This window comes from Loxodonta africana, unplaced genomic scaffold (assembly GCF_030014295.1).
Source record: "Loxodonta africana isolate mLoxAfr1 unplaced genomic scaffold, mLoxAfr1.hap2 scaffold_62, whole genome shotgun sequence".
Classification (NCBI taxonomy): Eukaryota; Metazoa; Chordata; class Mammalia; order Proboscidea; family Elephantidae; genus Loxodonta; species Loxodonta africana.
The window spans coordinates 359,563-375,366 of NW_026975348.1; the positions used below are offsets into that span (position 1 = coordinate 359,563).

The 15,804-nt window shown below is 42.6% G+C and overlaps 1 long non-coding RNA gene across 2 annotated transcripts in view; it reads right to left on the reverse strand.

The window, feature by feature from the left end:
• Positions 1-15,804, reverse strand: part of LOC135229916 (uncharacterized) — a 313,351-nt gene that overhangs the window by 239,531 nt on the left and 58,016 nt on the right. For both annotated transcript variants that reach the window (XR_010320583.1, XR_010320582.1), the window contains exon 3: positions 5,765-5,846. This is a non-coding gene — a long non-coding RNA (uncharacterized LOC135229916). The remainder of the gene's footprint in view (positions 1-5,764; positions 5,847-15,804) is intronic.

Sequence of the window (15,804 nt, forward strand, 5' to 3'; positions counted from 1 at the left end):
GACTGGCCAACACTGAGTCCCTGGTCAGCAACCTGGAGCCCTGGCAGGAGGGGCCCCAGACCTGTACCCAGGAGCCCACCGACCAAGAGAAGGAGCATTGGGAGAGCCCCCGCGCAGCCACCCCGGAGTGGCTGGTGACCCGTGAGCACGGCTTCCGCTGCGTGGCCTGCTGTCACGTGTTCGAGTCCCAGGAGGCCCTGGTTGCGCACGCGGCGCATGCTGTGAGCCAGGGCTTCAGCTGCCAGGTCTTCTTTGAAGACCTGCTGGAGAGGCGGCTGCCAAGCTCAGTCCAGCGCAGGCCCCAACGCTGCCACCAGCTGGCCAGGCGTTACCTGATGGCCTCCAAGAAGAGGGAGGTGAGGGAGAAGAGAGCGGTCTGCAGGCACCTGGAGGAGCAGCTGGAGAAGCAGAGAGAAGAACTGAAGAGGCTGAGGCACCAGCTGGACAGGCTGAAGAGGCAGGCCAGGCTGCAGAAGGCACAGCACCAAGGCCAGAGGGGGAAGCACCTAAAGACCTGCTAGCACCCTGGGACTAGGAGGAGCAGGGCCTTTGGGCTGGAAACCTAGGCCCTTCAGGAGAGACCTCCATTCAGGTTCGTTTAACCCAGCTTCCCTGGAAGATCCTACCCTCCTTCCCCTCTGATCACCAGTCTTCCACCCCAAGGGCACAAAGAGCTCCAGCCCTAAGGGGGATCTGGATGGAAGAAGCCCCACATAGCTGACCGCAGACACCAGGTCCCCTCAGAGGCTCCCCTGGCCCAGGAGAGGACAGGACAGGCCTCATCTTGATGGTGAGATCTTGGGACCCTAAGGATGAGCACAGCATAAGTAGGGAAAGGGAAATGGGATTTCAGTGGGACTTGGGAGGCTAAGGGGGACCCTGTTGAGGTGTGATGGTGAAGGGGGTATCACTGAGTTCTTTGGAGGAGAAGGAATCAGAGAGATGGCAGGGTGTCAGGAAACCTGCCTGCAGGTGAGCAGTGGGCATAAAGCCCTAAACCAAGGACTCTGGGTCCCTTCCCAGCAGCATACAGGCAGAGAAAGAGGTAGGGCTTGGCAGGAGGAGTGGAGGGCCCGATGAAGGAAAATGAATTCACCCCAGCCATGTCTTCTGGTCTCCCAGGGTGAATTTGGGGTTATGATTAGGAAGCATTGTTGTTGCCTCATTAGGGGAATGTAACTGGGAGGTGGTGTAAAAAAATCCCCCTGGGTGTTAAGAGTTGATCCAGCACTTGCAGGGTATTTCTTGTAGAGTATGTCCTCGGGTAAGGGGTAGAGCTTTGGAACTTTTTCATCTCCTTTAAATAAAGCTGTACATTCTGGTTCTTGACACGTCAATAAATGTTGTTAATTTTTTTTTTTTTCCTGTGGTCAAATCTGACCTGTCCCGAGGTCAAAGAAATGGAAGAAAAAGGCCCTCTGAGGTGAAAGAAGCAAAAGAAAGGAGAGGCTTCTGAACCTGGGGAGAACAGCGAGAACACAGGTGACCAGAGGTATGGATGGAAGAGGCAAATTCAGGCCCAGACTCAACAGTGGACAAAAAAGACCAAGTCTCAGTCACAACATCAAATCCCAGGTGTGGGGAAGCCCTGGACATGACAGGGATGCATCCATCTCTCTGGGCCATGAGACCACAGAGGGCAGAGGAAAAGGAGGGCAGGGCCTCTAGGATGGGCACCTCCATCCACAGTCTGTCCTGTGTGTATGCCTCAGAGTGACAGAGACAGCTCCTGTGAGGGAGAGGGTCACAGGCAGAGAAAAGCCAAGGTGTTCAGGCCAGGTAAATTCTGCAGTCTCCTAAGGATCCAAAACAAAAATCAGAGATTCTCAGAGGTATCAGGGTGGGAGGGGTTGGCATTCCCAGGCTGGGGAGAGGCTGGCTGGGGAGGTACTGCTTTCTGAAATCTTTTCATCAACATCTTCTTAAAAGCTACCTTCCCAGTTGATGTCCTCTTTTATGCTCTAGGCTCAGACCTCAAAGGGCCTCGAATGCACAAAGGCGGGTTATACAGTGGGTCAAGGCAGGGAGGAGGTGGTACCAGCACATCCAGGAAAGAGAATTTTCTGGAGCGCCATGAGTTACCTAGTGAATCGCACATGGTGTCCAGCCTTCTACATTTAGCTGTAGACATGTGCTTGCAAACGTGTTTGGGGGTTAATTCTACTGAGTTCCCAAAATTATTTTTGGTCATTTCCAGTTATAGAGACCAGAAGAGCTCACTGGTTCCAGGAACAAGAAATCCACTGGATCTGATTATTACTGTCTGTGGTGTGCTCTCCTTCCAGTGATTAAAATCTTTTGTCTGTCATTATAGAAAATTTTCACCTATTTAAAATATCTAACGAAACACATTAAAATATACATGTATCTATAATGTTTATCAATTTCCAAAGTTCTGAAATTATTTTTTATTTTCAAGATTACAGATTTGTATGACAAAAAAGTTATGTCAGGGTCCCACCCTCATATGTAATTTGCTCCCGCTCCCACAAGGTATCCAATGTTAATAGACACATGTGTCCTTTCCTACACCTCTCTGCAGGGACACATACACACAGTCACAGGTACACAAGTACATCTGCTGGGGTGTTTGCTTTTATGGAGACTTCGTCTCACTCTACCCACATTGCTCTCGCCCCTTCTTTCACTTGACATTCTACCTTGATTCTCTGTAAGTCATTAGATATGGCACTAACACTATATTTTGGGGTCTTCAACTTACATGAATAATTTAAATAGATGGTATCAACTCAGTACACTTTATCTGGACTTATATATGTTGTTGTTAAAAGCTATCAAGTCAGTTCTGAGTCACAGTGACCCTAGGCACCACAGAACAAAACTCGGTCCGGTCATTGCAATCCTAATAATCGTTGCTATATTTGAGCACACTGTTGCAGCCACTGTATCAATCTCATTGAGGGTCTTCCTCTTTTTCCCTGGACCTCTGCTTTACTAAGCATGATGTTCTTTTCCAGGAACTGGTCCCTCTTGATAAGATCTCCAAAGCCATCCTTACTTCTAAGGAATATTCTGGCTTTCTCTGCTCAAGACAGATTTATTTGTCCGTACACAACACTACTAATACAGAAGCATTATCATCCATGCTTTTTAAGTCCACTCTTCCTGCATGTTCTAATTCTCCTCCCCCTGTTCTTTCCCACAAGTGAATCCAAGGTAATTCAGGTTAACAATGTGGTAAGTCGTTTCTCCTATCCTTGCTTAAACAAGCACACACAGACATACATGTATCCTCATCTTCTCATTTATACACACACATAAACATCAACAGGTATTCAAGCATATTCAAACAATTGATATTGTTTAACCCAGATGTGCTCATTTTATATACACTTCTCTGCACCTTGATTGTTTCAGTAATACTTCCATAATACTTCATAGAGATTTCTCCCACTCAACTACTACAACTCTTTTTCATTCTAAGGACTCCCTGTTTTATTGAGGATGTAGCTTTACCATAAGTTCTCTATCATTCCACCATCAATGGACAAAGTTTGGTCATATTAATAATAACTATCCTTTCTATACTATAGGATTTGTTTCTGTGGAATAGACTCCACAGAGTGAGATTTTCAATTCAAAGGATGTTAAAAGTACAGAGCCACGGCCATGTCTTTCCCCTAGAGGCTGCCATAATGCACCTCTCCAGCCACGTCTCAGGGCATCCTTCTCCCCACAGCCCAGCCAGCCATAGGTGGTGCTGATTTTCCAATTCTGCCAGTTTCACTGGCAGTTTGATATTTTCTTAACTTGGACTATGTTTACTGGGCATGTGGATTTGCTCTGAATGAACTGTTTGAATTCACTGCTCATTGTTCAAGTGCTTAACTTTTATCCTTCTGTGTAAAATGGAAATTGTTATTAAGCCTTGTCATCTCCATTTCACATGATTTTCCAAATCTATCATTTGTGTATCACATTTTTGCAAGCTTTGTCCCCCAGAACAATCACTTGAGTCAGCACCATTTATTAAATAAATATAATTTTCTTGAAATGCTACCTTTGTAAGTTATTGTGACTTCTTAACAGATTTTCTGTTTCATTGGTCGACTTGTCAGCTTCTATGCTATATAATATCAATTTGTTCTGTTACCCGAAGAGATAGACACCTGTTACTATCCTGCTTTTTCATGTTTTACTTTGGTAAAACCGCCCTGGTTTTGCAGCGATTAAGTGCTCAACTGCTAATCCAAAGAAAGTTTGGCAGGTCGGACCCACCAGGTGGCTCCAAGGGAGAAAGACCTGGTGTTCTGCTCCCGTAATGATTACGACCTAGAAAACCCTATGGGGCAGTCAGATGGGATCGCTTTGAGTCAAAAATCGTCTCCAAGTCTCATAACAACAGGAATATTCTTTGTTATCTACTGTACTATTTGTAGCATATGATTACTGTATACAGTTCAAAACAACTATCTTAATATTCCGGCTAGAAATGCATTCCACTTATATATTAGTTTTAGGGACCTCCATTTAATTGACAAGACATTCCATTTGAAAATATGGCATATTTTTGCATATATTCAGGTTTCATTTTATGTACTTTAATACATTGTCTTCCCTCATAGAGGTCCTTTGCTGCTCTGGTTAAAACAATGTTTTGCTAAATATTTTACAGTTTTGGACACAGTGTGATACAGTCAAGTAGTAGGGGAAAGAGAAGGGTCTGCCCTTCCCACCCTTGCCAATTTTAGACCCTTATTCTATACTGGAGAGAAACCATTGATTTTGATGCATTTGTCTTTTATGCAGGTATGTAATTATATCATCATTATTTTAAATATCTTTTAATACTTGTACTAGTTATTTAAATTTTCTAGTTCATTCCTTCACCTAAAAACTATGTTGAGTGATACCAAAATTTTTGTCTAGTTCCAAATTTATCGGAATGGGTTTAATATTTTTCCATTTATCTCACACCTGATAAGTTTGGGGATTTGTTATGCACCAATAGATAACTAATACTCTGAGCTACTGACCTTTATGGTAATCTACACACAACTTGTTTGTGACAGTTAAGTACTTCCACCTGGCCTCTGTTCAGCTGGGATACCATGATTTACATTGCTACTAGGCTGCCCAGCCTCCACTAAAACCTGAGCCTATAGAGAATTGTTCTTGTTAGCTGTCATCGAGTCCTTTCTGACTCATGACCACCCCATGTGGGCATAGTAGAAGTGTTCAGTAGGGTTTTCAAGGCTGTGATCCTTTAAAAGCAGATCGTCAGGACTGTCTTCTGAGGTGCCTTTGAGTAGGTTCAAACCACCAAACTTTCAGCTAGTATAGAACACTTAACTGTTTGTGGCATCCAGGGACCCCCTGCAAAGGTACATATTGGTAAGCTCCATGTTGCTGGTGCTCCCCTCAGCTCTACATTCCTTATTCTTTTAATGAAATGGGTGTCCTTCAGGACCTCCAAGAAATGGTCTTATAGAAGACTAACTCAGACATGCCCACATATTGGAGGCTTTTATTCCCTCTTCCAACACCTGACACAGTAGGTCTGGTATTTCGATTTCATAGAATGTGGGCCGCTGCCTTTTCCAAACTTCCAAAAGCAATCCCACAGCATATTAAACCCATTTCCAGAACCCTTGCTATGGCAATAAATCCTTGTCAACAAACAAAGTCTACATAAGAATTAGAGTGTTTCCTTGAATGGACAACATTTTACATGCCTCCATAAAGAAAATGCCTCAAGGGCAAAGTTTAAGAGTAAACCAAGGCATTTCCCATCACTCCTTACCTGAGAGGCTCTTCATGAGGATTTCCTGACACACATGGCAAAGGACATAGTAGACACTGCCTTCTTTTTTACCTCTTCCCTCCTAAACAAACAGAAACCTTTGCTAAGATGTCAGGTGTCAATTCCCAACTCCTCTTCTTATCCTGTATGTAAGTTCTGTAATGAGACCAGGACCCAGGCAGTATTTCCCATCTTTCAAAGTTTGGAGGTCCAGTGAAATCCTGTTACAAGTCACTAGATCAGCCCAGGAGCTGGAAGACTGAAATTCCTGGTCCTCTGACAACTGGGAAGGGCAGGGTGGGATTGGGCAGAGCCTCCTTGACCATCACTTGCCCCAAGAGGCTCTGGAGGCTGCTTCATGTTATAAGTCAAAGGCCCTTCCAGCCCAGTCGCATAAGAGCAGGGAAAGGCTTTTTCCATTGAAAGAAAAGATGGGCTCAGGAGCAGCAGGTTTGAGGCCATTCAGCTTCGGTCAGCTTTGCGGCTTCAGGACATCCTGGCCGCTGGTCACCTTCACAGCTGGGCCTTTATACCTTTTCACCTCTCTCCCATTTTTCTCCCAGTACCATGGGCTGTGGCTTCTGCTAGTTTCAAAGATTTCAGTGTTTCTGTAGCTCCTCGTCCCGCTCAGAGGAGGCAGGTTTGCAGGGTGTGAGGGACAAACCCATAGTGCTGCTTAGGTGTCCTTCAACAGAAACCCTCCTGAGGTGACAAACTGTCCTGACTGATCCTGAGACCAAGACAGAGAGAAACTCAGTGAAAGGGTCATTGGCTTCTGCAAGTGTCAGCGCTCTCAGGGTCATGTCCTGGGGTCATGCCCAATTGCAGGAAAAATGAACTGACTCTGAACCAGTACACAGGCCCCGGAAGCCTCAGGAGGATTCTGTCTTAGTCTAACTCAGCACTGGGGAAATCCTCATGGGGTGGGAGCAGTGATATTCCTGGGATCTTTATTCTAAATTTTCAGAGCAGTTGATACAGTCTTGAGGTAGGAAAAGAGAAAGCTTGGGACCACAGGAGGGTGGCAAAAGAAGGAGCCTCTTATCACTCACTCCCTCTGGGGTCTTGTTCAGGTTTTTTTTTTTAATGCAACTTGGGCTCCAGGCAGGCACTTATTTCTAAAGTTGTATTTCTCTGTTTTAATTTATGATATCTAAGTCAAATCTGGAGTCTGGAGCTCATTTTGATAATTCGTCTTTAGTCTGTGCAGACAAGAGTCCGCTCACACCCATAATGAGAGCAGAGGAAATAAATTCCTCTTGCTCCTCAAACTAAGAGTACCACACTTGGGGAGCTCTCCTAGGGCAGCGCAGGCGGTGAGTCCACTCTGGGGCCCTGGGAGGGGGATGGGGTGGGTGCCAGGCAGTGTGGCTTCTGTGGCTTCACCTTCTTCTCCGGGAAGTGCATCTCGAAGGCCTCCACATTCGGATCCTGACGCTAACCACAAGTTCCCACCCTTCTGTGTCCACTGTCTGGACCCAAGTCCTCACATGCCTCCTCTGCCCTCCTATCCCATCATATGCGCTGTGATCAGGCTCAAGTGTGTACCCTGGGTCTCGCCCTCTATGGCCTTATGCTTCCCCTAGTTCTGTTGGGACCTGCCAGCCTGGTGGGTCTGAGGTCCAGGTGGGGCTGGGTGGGCTGGGACTGTCACAAAAGGCTCCTGAAGCCAGCTCTTTCCTGCTCCCCGCCAGCTTGTGGCAGGGCTGCCTGGGGCCTCGCGCCTCCCCCGGGTGCCCCTCTCTGAGCATCCCTGCCGCCCCCTCCCCTAGTTCTTGAGGCGCCTTCTCTTGATGCACAGGTGCAACTGGGCACCCCACCGCACTGAACCCGAAGTCAGTTCTCAGCTAGATTATACACCTGAACCTGAAATGCACAACCTTAAAACCACTAGAACCAATAACTTGTTGTCATCTAATCCATTCCAACTCATAGGAACCATAAAGGGCAGAGTAGAACTGCCCTATAGGGTTCCCAAGGAGCGCTCGGTGGACTTGAACTGCCAACCTTTTAGTTAGCAGCTGTAGCTTTTAACCACTACTCCACAAGGTTTCTTAAAACTGCTAGATAGGTGTGAAATGAAAAAAGAAAAAAAAAGGAAAATAAAAAAATTTAAGAAAAAAAAACAATTACAGAATATGTAAAAGAAAAAAATAACAAAACAAAAAAACAACTACAAAAAAATCACATAATATGAGACTGTAACCTCACATTATGGACTCAAGGAGGCTGGGTTGTATCTTTCTTTGCAAATAAGTCTTAGATAAGGGAATTGGTACCAGGAGTAGATACACACTCTCACTTCAGGAAAATGGAAAATCTGGGATTAATTGACCTGGATCAGGTGGAAAACAGTGATAACCACATAATATTTAAAGATGAAATCCTAACAGCCTAAAACATGCAGTGGAAATTTTTCTAAGGAAAGTAGCATCAGAAGAGGCCTTTAATCACTACACAAAATGGGTCAGTAGTTCGAGATCTCCCTACAAAGATGGAATCAACTCGATGGCCAACTGGTTTTGGGTTTGGTAGATCACTTTTAGGCAGGTTCCAGCAAATGTGCAAAAAACAGATCATTTCAACCTTGTACACAGTCAATAAAGAAGAGAAAGCTATGAGATGCTCCCCAACTTGTTCCCTAAGGCTACTTTAATATTGATACCAAATTAGAAAAGGAAGGTATAAGAAGAGTTACAGGACAAGCACACTAAGCAACTGAGATGCAAAAATCTACATAAAATGCTGGCAAAGAAATCCAGCAAAGTATAAAGCACGTAATATGCGAGCATCAAGGGGGTTTATTGTCAGCATACAAGCTTGAGTGAACTTTAAAGATTTAATAATTTAATTCACCACATGTGTAGGTTAAGGAAGAAAAGACATAGGTTCACCTCAAGAGACGGTGAAAAAGCAGTGATAAAATCCAAACACACTGAGACATAAGAACTCTGAGCAAACATGGAACAGAAAAGGAGTTCCCGAATGTGGAAAACTACAACTCGCATGATAATTCCTGGTGAAATGTGTGACATTCTCTTTAAAATTAATTAGAAATAAAATCAGGATGCTTTCTCTCATTATTTCTATTAAATATTTAACACTGGAGTACAAAAAGAAAAACATATAACTCTTATTATTCATAGATTATAGGAATGTCTCCACAGAAAAATTTAAAAACCATAGAAAATATTGGAATTAATATTAGTTAATCATAAATTTTTTTTTTTTTTATAAATACGAAGTAAAAAATAAAGTGAATGTCTATGCAGCAGCATCAAGGCAACTCTGTCATAGCTCTCAGTGAAAGCAGAGGACACTGACAGGGAAACAGCAGGATTCAGGTGGGCTAGACCAAGGAGGGGAGAGCACTATTTTACACTGGGCTGGATTTATAAGGACAGGTATGTGTGTTAGTTACCTAGTGCTGCCGTAAGAAAAAAAAAAAAACAAACACAATTGGGTGGCTTTAAAGAACAGAAATTTATTTTCTCACAGTTCAGGAGGCTACCTGTCTGAATTCAGGGCATGGCTCACGTCTACATCAGCTTCTAAAAGCTTCCAGCCACCCTTTGTGTTCCTGGTCTTGTAGATGCATCTGCTCCGTTGTCTGTCTTCCTCTGCCACTGAGTGTGTCTGTGTCTATTCTGCTCTTTGTATAACTCAGAAGGGACTAGGTTTAGGACGCAACCTACACTAGTATGGCCTCATTAATATAATTTTAAAATCCCCTATATCCAAATCAGGTCACATTTACTGGTACAGTGGTTAGGATTTCAACATACCTTTTGGGGTTACACAATTCAGTCCATAATAGTGCCCTCACCAGATACTCTGGACTGAGAATACTACCATGAGCAGTTGAGAGTGGTTCTATTTTTTTTTCTGCATTAGTTGTTTGTAACTTGTCTCAATGGTCACTCATATGAACTTTGGAGCAACTTTTATGAAGACCCTGACCAACCTTTTGTACCCATGTCCATTGTGTGGAAAAACACACAGACTCCCATCACTGAAGCCTTGGGAAATTCATTGATAAGTGTGGGGAATGGAGTTGGGACCAGAATTGTTTCGTGGCCTTGATAACATGGCATAGCTGTTAGATACCCACATGGAGATGTCAGGTAATAATACTAACAGCTAACACTTACTGAGTACATGCAGTGGTGCCAGGATTCTTGTAAGGGCTTCTCCTTTCCTAAGATATTTGTTCTGCATGATAGCCCTATGCGGAATGTATCATTATAATGCACATTTTATACATGAAGAGGCCGATACAGAGATTTAAGCTGATATTTGAGTATAAGTCTGGACCCAGGAGGAGTTGAAATGGCTGGAGGTGTAAATCTCACATCCTCAGCTACAGACCGATGGCTGTGGACTCACTGAGGCATCTCAGAGAGAGGGTGTCAACACAGAGAGAGGACTAAACACCGAGCCCTAGGGCACCCTGACGCCTACAAGCTGGCCAGGTGAACCACAGCCAACAAAGCTCTCTGAAGGCCAGTGTGGTTCCTGGAAGGTGGTCTGTCCTTTCTCTAGGCCGAATTTCCCCACTGCCCCTCCCACCTGCACTGCCTTGTCCCCTTCCTAATGGCAGGGACAGTGTGTAACTTTCACCACTGCCCAAGATTCCAAGGTTACAATAACTTTGGTATGGAAAGCAGAATGATGGAGTCAGGAAGCCTGGTGGTCACATGCAACCAGTTGGAAACAGAAAAGAGCAAATAAAGACGGGGAGAAGACCGTGAGCCAGAGGAGTAGGAGAAATGAATATTTCCTGAGTGCTAAGTAAGGCTGGGCGTCTGCTAGTGGCATGTAGTTCCTCATTTAAACTTCAGAGGGACACAATTAGTGGAATAGACATTGCTATCCACTTTCATCATGCAAACATTTTATTATCTTTAATTTTAACAGTAACTTCTTACAAAAACAAATGAGAAAATAGAAAAGAGTATAATAAAAGAATAAAAAAGAAAACATCTCATCAATTCAGTACTATCATTTTGCCTCAGCAGCTACACATTTTTGTTGTTGATGTAAATATAACACACAACCTTTGCCAAGTGAACGAGTTGTACAGGTGTACACATTACTGACAGGAATTACATTAATCGGCTGTGCAACCCTACCCTTAATCTGTGTGATTTTTCCATAATTGTAAACAGAAACTCAGTTTCCATATGCAATAAAAAAAAAAATACAATAACACCCCTTTATTCCCTCCCTCCTGTCCCTGGGAACCCCTATGAACTTTCATCTCTATACATTTGCCTGTTTTTGTAAAAGGCATGCTTTTTAATTTGAAAGTTCATGACAAGCTACAAGGGTGAATTCATGTGGAAGCAGAAGTTATTTGCAATACATACATCCTACTACAAACTTGGTTCTAAAATATACAAAGGATGATTCATAAAGAAAAAAAAGAATTCAATAGAAAGACAAGTAAATACTTGAACGCTCTCTAAAAGATTTCTGTATGGCCAACATCCATATGGAAAGGGACTACATCAGTTATCAGAGGAATTCTAATAAAAGCTCACAATGTGATCCTAATCCTGCACACCAGAATGGCTAAAATAAAAAAATAAAAAAAAAATGGAAATACCAACTATTTGGTAGAACATGGAGCAACTGGAATTCTAATCTACTGCTAGTGAAAGTGCAATTTGGTACAACCACTTTAAAAATGCTTTGGCCATATCTACTAAAGCTGTGAACATCCATATATTCTATGACCCAGCAATTCTACTTCTAGATACATACCCAATAGAAATGGGTACATATGTTCACCAAAACACATAAGTCTAACCATCTGCTAAGGAATGAACACCCTCCTTCTGAATGCCTAACTTTTGTTTTTAATTGTTCTTTAGATGAAGGTTTACAGAGCAAACTAGCTTCTCATTAAACAGTTAGGACATATATTGTTTTATGACATTGGTTACCAACTCTAAGACATGTCAACACTCTCTCTTCTTGACCTTGGGTCCCCTATTACCAGCTTTCCTGTCCTCTCCTGCCTTCTAGTCCTTGTTCCTGGGCTGGTATGCCCCTGGAGTCTCATTTTGTTTTATGGGCCTGTCTAATCTTTGGTTAAGGGTGAACCTCAGGAGTGACTTCTTTATTGAGCTAAAAGGATGTCTGGGGGTCATATTCTCAGGGTTTCTCCAGTCTCTGTCAACCTAGAATTCTGGGGTTTTTTTTTTTTTTTGAATTAGGATTTTGTTCTATATTTTTCTCCAGTTCTGTCCTGAATGCCTCACTTAAAAAGCACTATTCTCGTCTGTTCTAAGGTGATGGCCATATATAATGATAAGCTTATAAAGAAAAGTCTAGAGCTTTCTGTGAAATGCAGCAGCAAATCTCTAGAGGCTCATGTTCTTATAGCTTCTGTTCCCTCTGGAGCTACTGCTTCTGTCTGTCCTTCTGCTGGGTGCACCATGGAACCAGTTATAAAATTCAACCTCATCTTATAAATTCACAGGAGTCCTACTCACACAAAATTTTTATTAGCTATGAGAACAGGTGTGTAGAGGAGGTATAGAAGGGATTTCTATTGCAGCAAAGCAAAACCTTAAAATGAAATGGCTGGGAATGGCGGGCCTCCTTCTGTAAAAATGCTTTTCTACATGGAATATGGGAAAATGCAGTTAAGATATGGCTTATGCAGAAAGGCAAAACGGAGTGCTTGCAGCAATTTGGTAATCATTTAGATCTTCTGTAAAAATATTTTCATCCTTTTTCTCATAGCTTCCAGGAAATGAAATTCCAAAAGGATCGCATATTTAAAAGTAAAATACGTCACCATACAAATTTCAGAAGAAACTATGAGAGGTTTTGTTTTGCTTTTTGTTGGTAAAAGAGAAAGATTATCTAAAAATCCCAAAGCTGTGAAGGCTAAAACTGGTAAGATACAGATATAGATGTTTGGCATATGAAAAACTATATGAAGAAAGCAAAAATACAGGCAAAAATCTGAAGAAAAATTCATAGGCTAAGGATTTGGAAGATATAGAAATGGTCAATAATCACATGATAAGAAGCTCAACCTCATTAGTCATTAGGGAAATGCGAATCAAAACCAAAACGCACTATTATTTCAAAACCACTGAGATGGCTCAAATCAACAGGATGGACAACACAAGTGGTGAGGATGTGGAGAAACTGGAACCCTCATACATTGCTGGTGGACATGAAACATGATCCAATCGCTTTGGAAAACAGTTAGGTGCTTGCTCAGAAAGTTAAACATAGAGTTAGTATGCAACATAGCAATCCCACTCCTAGGTATGCATCCAGGACAACTGAAGCACGTTCACATAATAACTTACAAAAGAATTTTCATAGTAGAATTATTTATAAATAGCGAAAATGTGGAGAGAATCCAAAAGTCATGAACTGATAAACTGTGGTATACTCGTAAAATGGAATATTACTCAGCCATTAAAAGGCATCAGGTACTAATACACGGCAGTATATGGACAAACCTTGAGAACGTTATGCTAAGTGAAAGAAGCCAAACAGAAATGACTGCATGGTACATGATTCCATTTACATGAAATATCCAGAACAGACAAACCAACACAGACAGGAAGTAGATTAGCAGTTGCTATGTCTTGGAGGAAAGGAGTAATGAGATGACTACTAATATGTAGGGCATTTATTTACAGGGTACTGAAAATATCCTGAAGCTAGACAGTGGTGATTGTTGCACAACTCTGTCCATATACTAGAAACCACAGAATTGTGCACATTATAAAAGGCAATGTTATGGCCGGTGAATTATATCTCAATAGAAATATTTGTGATTCCCGAAAGACTAACATTTCAGTTAAATATATAGAACCCATAAATCAGTAGGCGAAAAGAACCCATTTTACCATATCTCTCTCCAGCCAAAGTGAAGGGGTACATTCTATTAATACATCTTATTTTTTTATCTCTTCATTAACAAGTTCTGTTCTCATTATACATAACTAGTCTCCATTTCTAATCATACATAACTAGTCTCCATTTCCTTATGTCAGTTTTCACTATTGTAACTACATAAACAGAGCACTTCCATAGTTTTTATAAAAACCCACTCACTCATTCAATCAGACATATCATTTTTGGAAGCTTCTTAGGTGCCAGGAACCAGGATACTCTGACCAACACAGCAGACAAGGTCCTGCCTGCATGGGCCTTCTATTTTTGTGGAGCACTCAGATGATAAACCAGCCAAACAGTATGTAATGTTACCTAACATCAGGAGGGAGGAGTATAATTTTGGAGGTGTCCCAAGCTGTGTCTCTCTCATGAAGAGTTCCCTCTTGCCTCTGAACCCAGTGGAAAGTAAACACTTTGAAGGAACTGTGAGGTCAGTAAGTGTGAAAAAAGACATTTCATTTCAGTTTCATTTTGTTGGTTTTACCTGCTATGCTGTCCACATTTTTTTAAACACTATCCTGCAGCTGACATCAACCAACCCCCCAAAAAACAAAAACAAAACCCGATGCCATGCAGTCGATTCCGACTCACAGCGACCCTGTAGGACACAGTAGGGTCTCCAAGGAGTTCCTCGTCTTAGGACACAAATAATTCCTGCTTATGAGAATCTGAAAGTTGTTCACTGTGGATGTGTGAGGGACTCAGTAACACTTGCAGAGATTCCATGTGGGTGTGGTGCTCAAGTGTGAGCATTGGGGGGAATGGACCCCATGTGCACTTTGCATCCTTCTGGAGATTATGATACAACAAACATTCCCTCTTCATTGTCCTGCATCTTGTAAGAGAACAGAGGGAATTGTTAGGCAGAACCATTTGAAAATGCATGGCAAGAAATTTTATTGAAACATTAAATTCAAAATAAAATCTTCCTATGTTTTTCAACCTTCCCTACCTCATTTCAAGAGGTAACTGGACTCACAGAGTTAAAGCCCTGAAACTTCGAGACTCTGAAGAGTCTGTTGTAAGAGTCTCAGCTCATTGCAGTAATCACATTGAGTGAACTGGAAACCAAGGGAAGAGTGGGAGTCAGACAGCAGAGACCTACACATTGGGAAGGGGTGAAGCCTGCTTCTTGATAATGCCCTGGGCTAGGTGGCAGCACCTCAAAGGGTAATGCAGGCACACAAGTAGACAAACCACGTTACGGTGTTCCCAGCCCTGCCAAGGTTCTCATGCTCCATCTGGGAATGGAAGCGGCAGAGACAATGCTTCTAGAGAGATCACCCACATAGGCTGAGGCGATGGGTGTGTTAAAGATCTCTAAACCTTGGTCCTTCTTTAGACCCCAGGGTACCTAGAAAATAAACCAACACCAAATATACCCCTGCAAAGAAGTAAGGTTAAAATTTTACCCCAATTTTGTAAGCCGAGAGCTCTGAGTTGGAATTCAGTTTATTTAAAGAAATATCAAGTTTTCTTGCACACATGAATTTGTGCTGATTCACTTACAATTCATATTATTCATTCATCCACGAAGTCAGCAAACATTTACACTATAACAGCTACATGTGAGACCCTATGGCAGTTGCTCTTGATGATGAAATGACTCAGAGAATTTCCCTCAATGCCTGGTGAGAGAAACAGCCAAGTTAACAGTTGTATCAGTCATGTATTGCTGTGTAACAAATGACCCCAAATTGTCGTGTCTTAAAAGAGCAACAATTTACCAGCTCACAATTTTTCAAGTTGTCAGTTTGGAGCTCTTCTGATCTGGGTCAGCCTCAGTGGCTCACAACACGGCTTCCTCATGTGTCTACAATTTGCTTCCAGGTAGCTGGGAGCCAGTTCATAACATCAAGTCAGTGAAACCGCTAGATCCTCCCTCCGTTGGTCTTCCATCATCTAGCAGGCTGGCCTGAGGGTGTTCCCATGAGTTCTCAGGGTTTAAGAGCAACAAAAGGGAAGTCTCAATGTAAAGTCTTTCAACTCTCTCATTTTATCAGGTTTTCTACCATCCCAATGTCCAAAACAATAACGTCAGCCCCAACTGAGGGATGGAGAAAGACTCCTACTGCTAATGAAAGGCGCTCCAGAGTCTCATAGAAGGC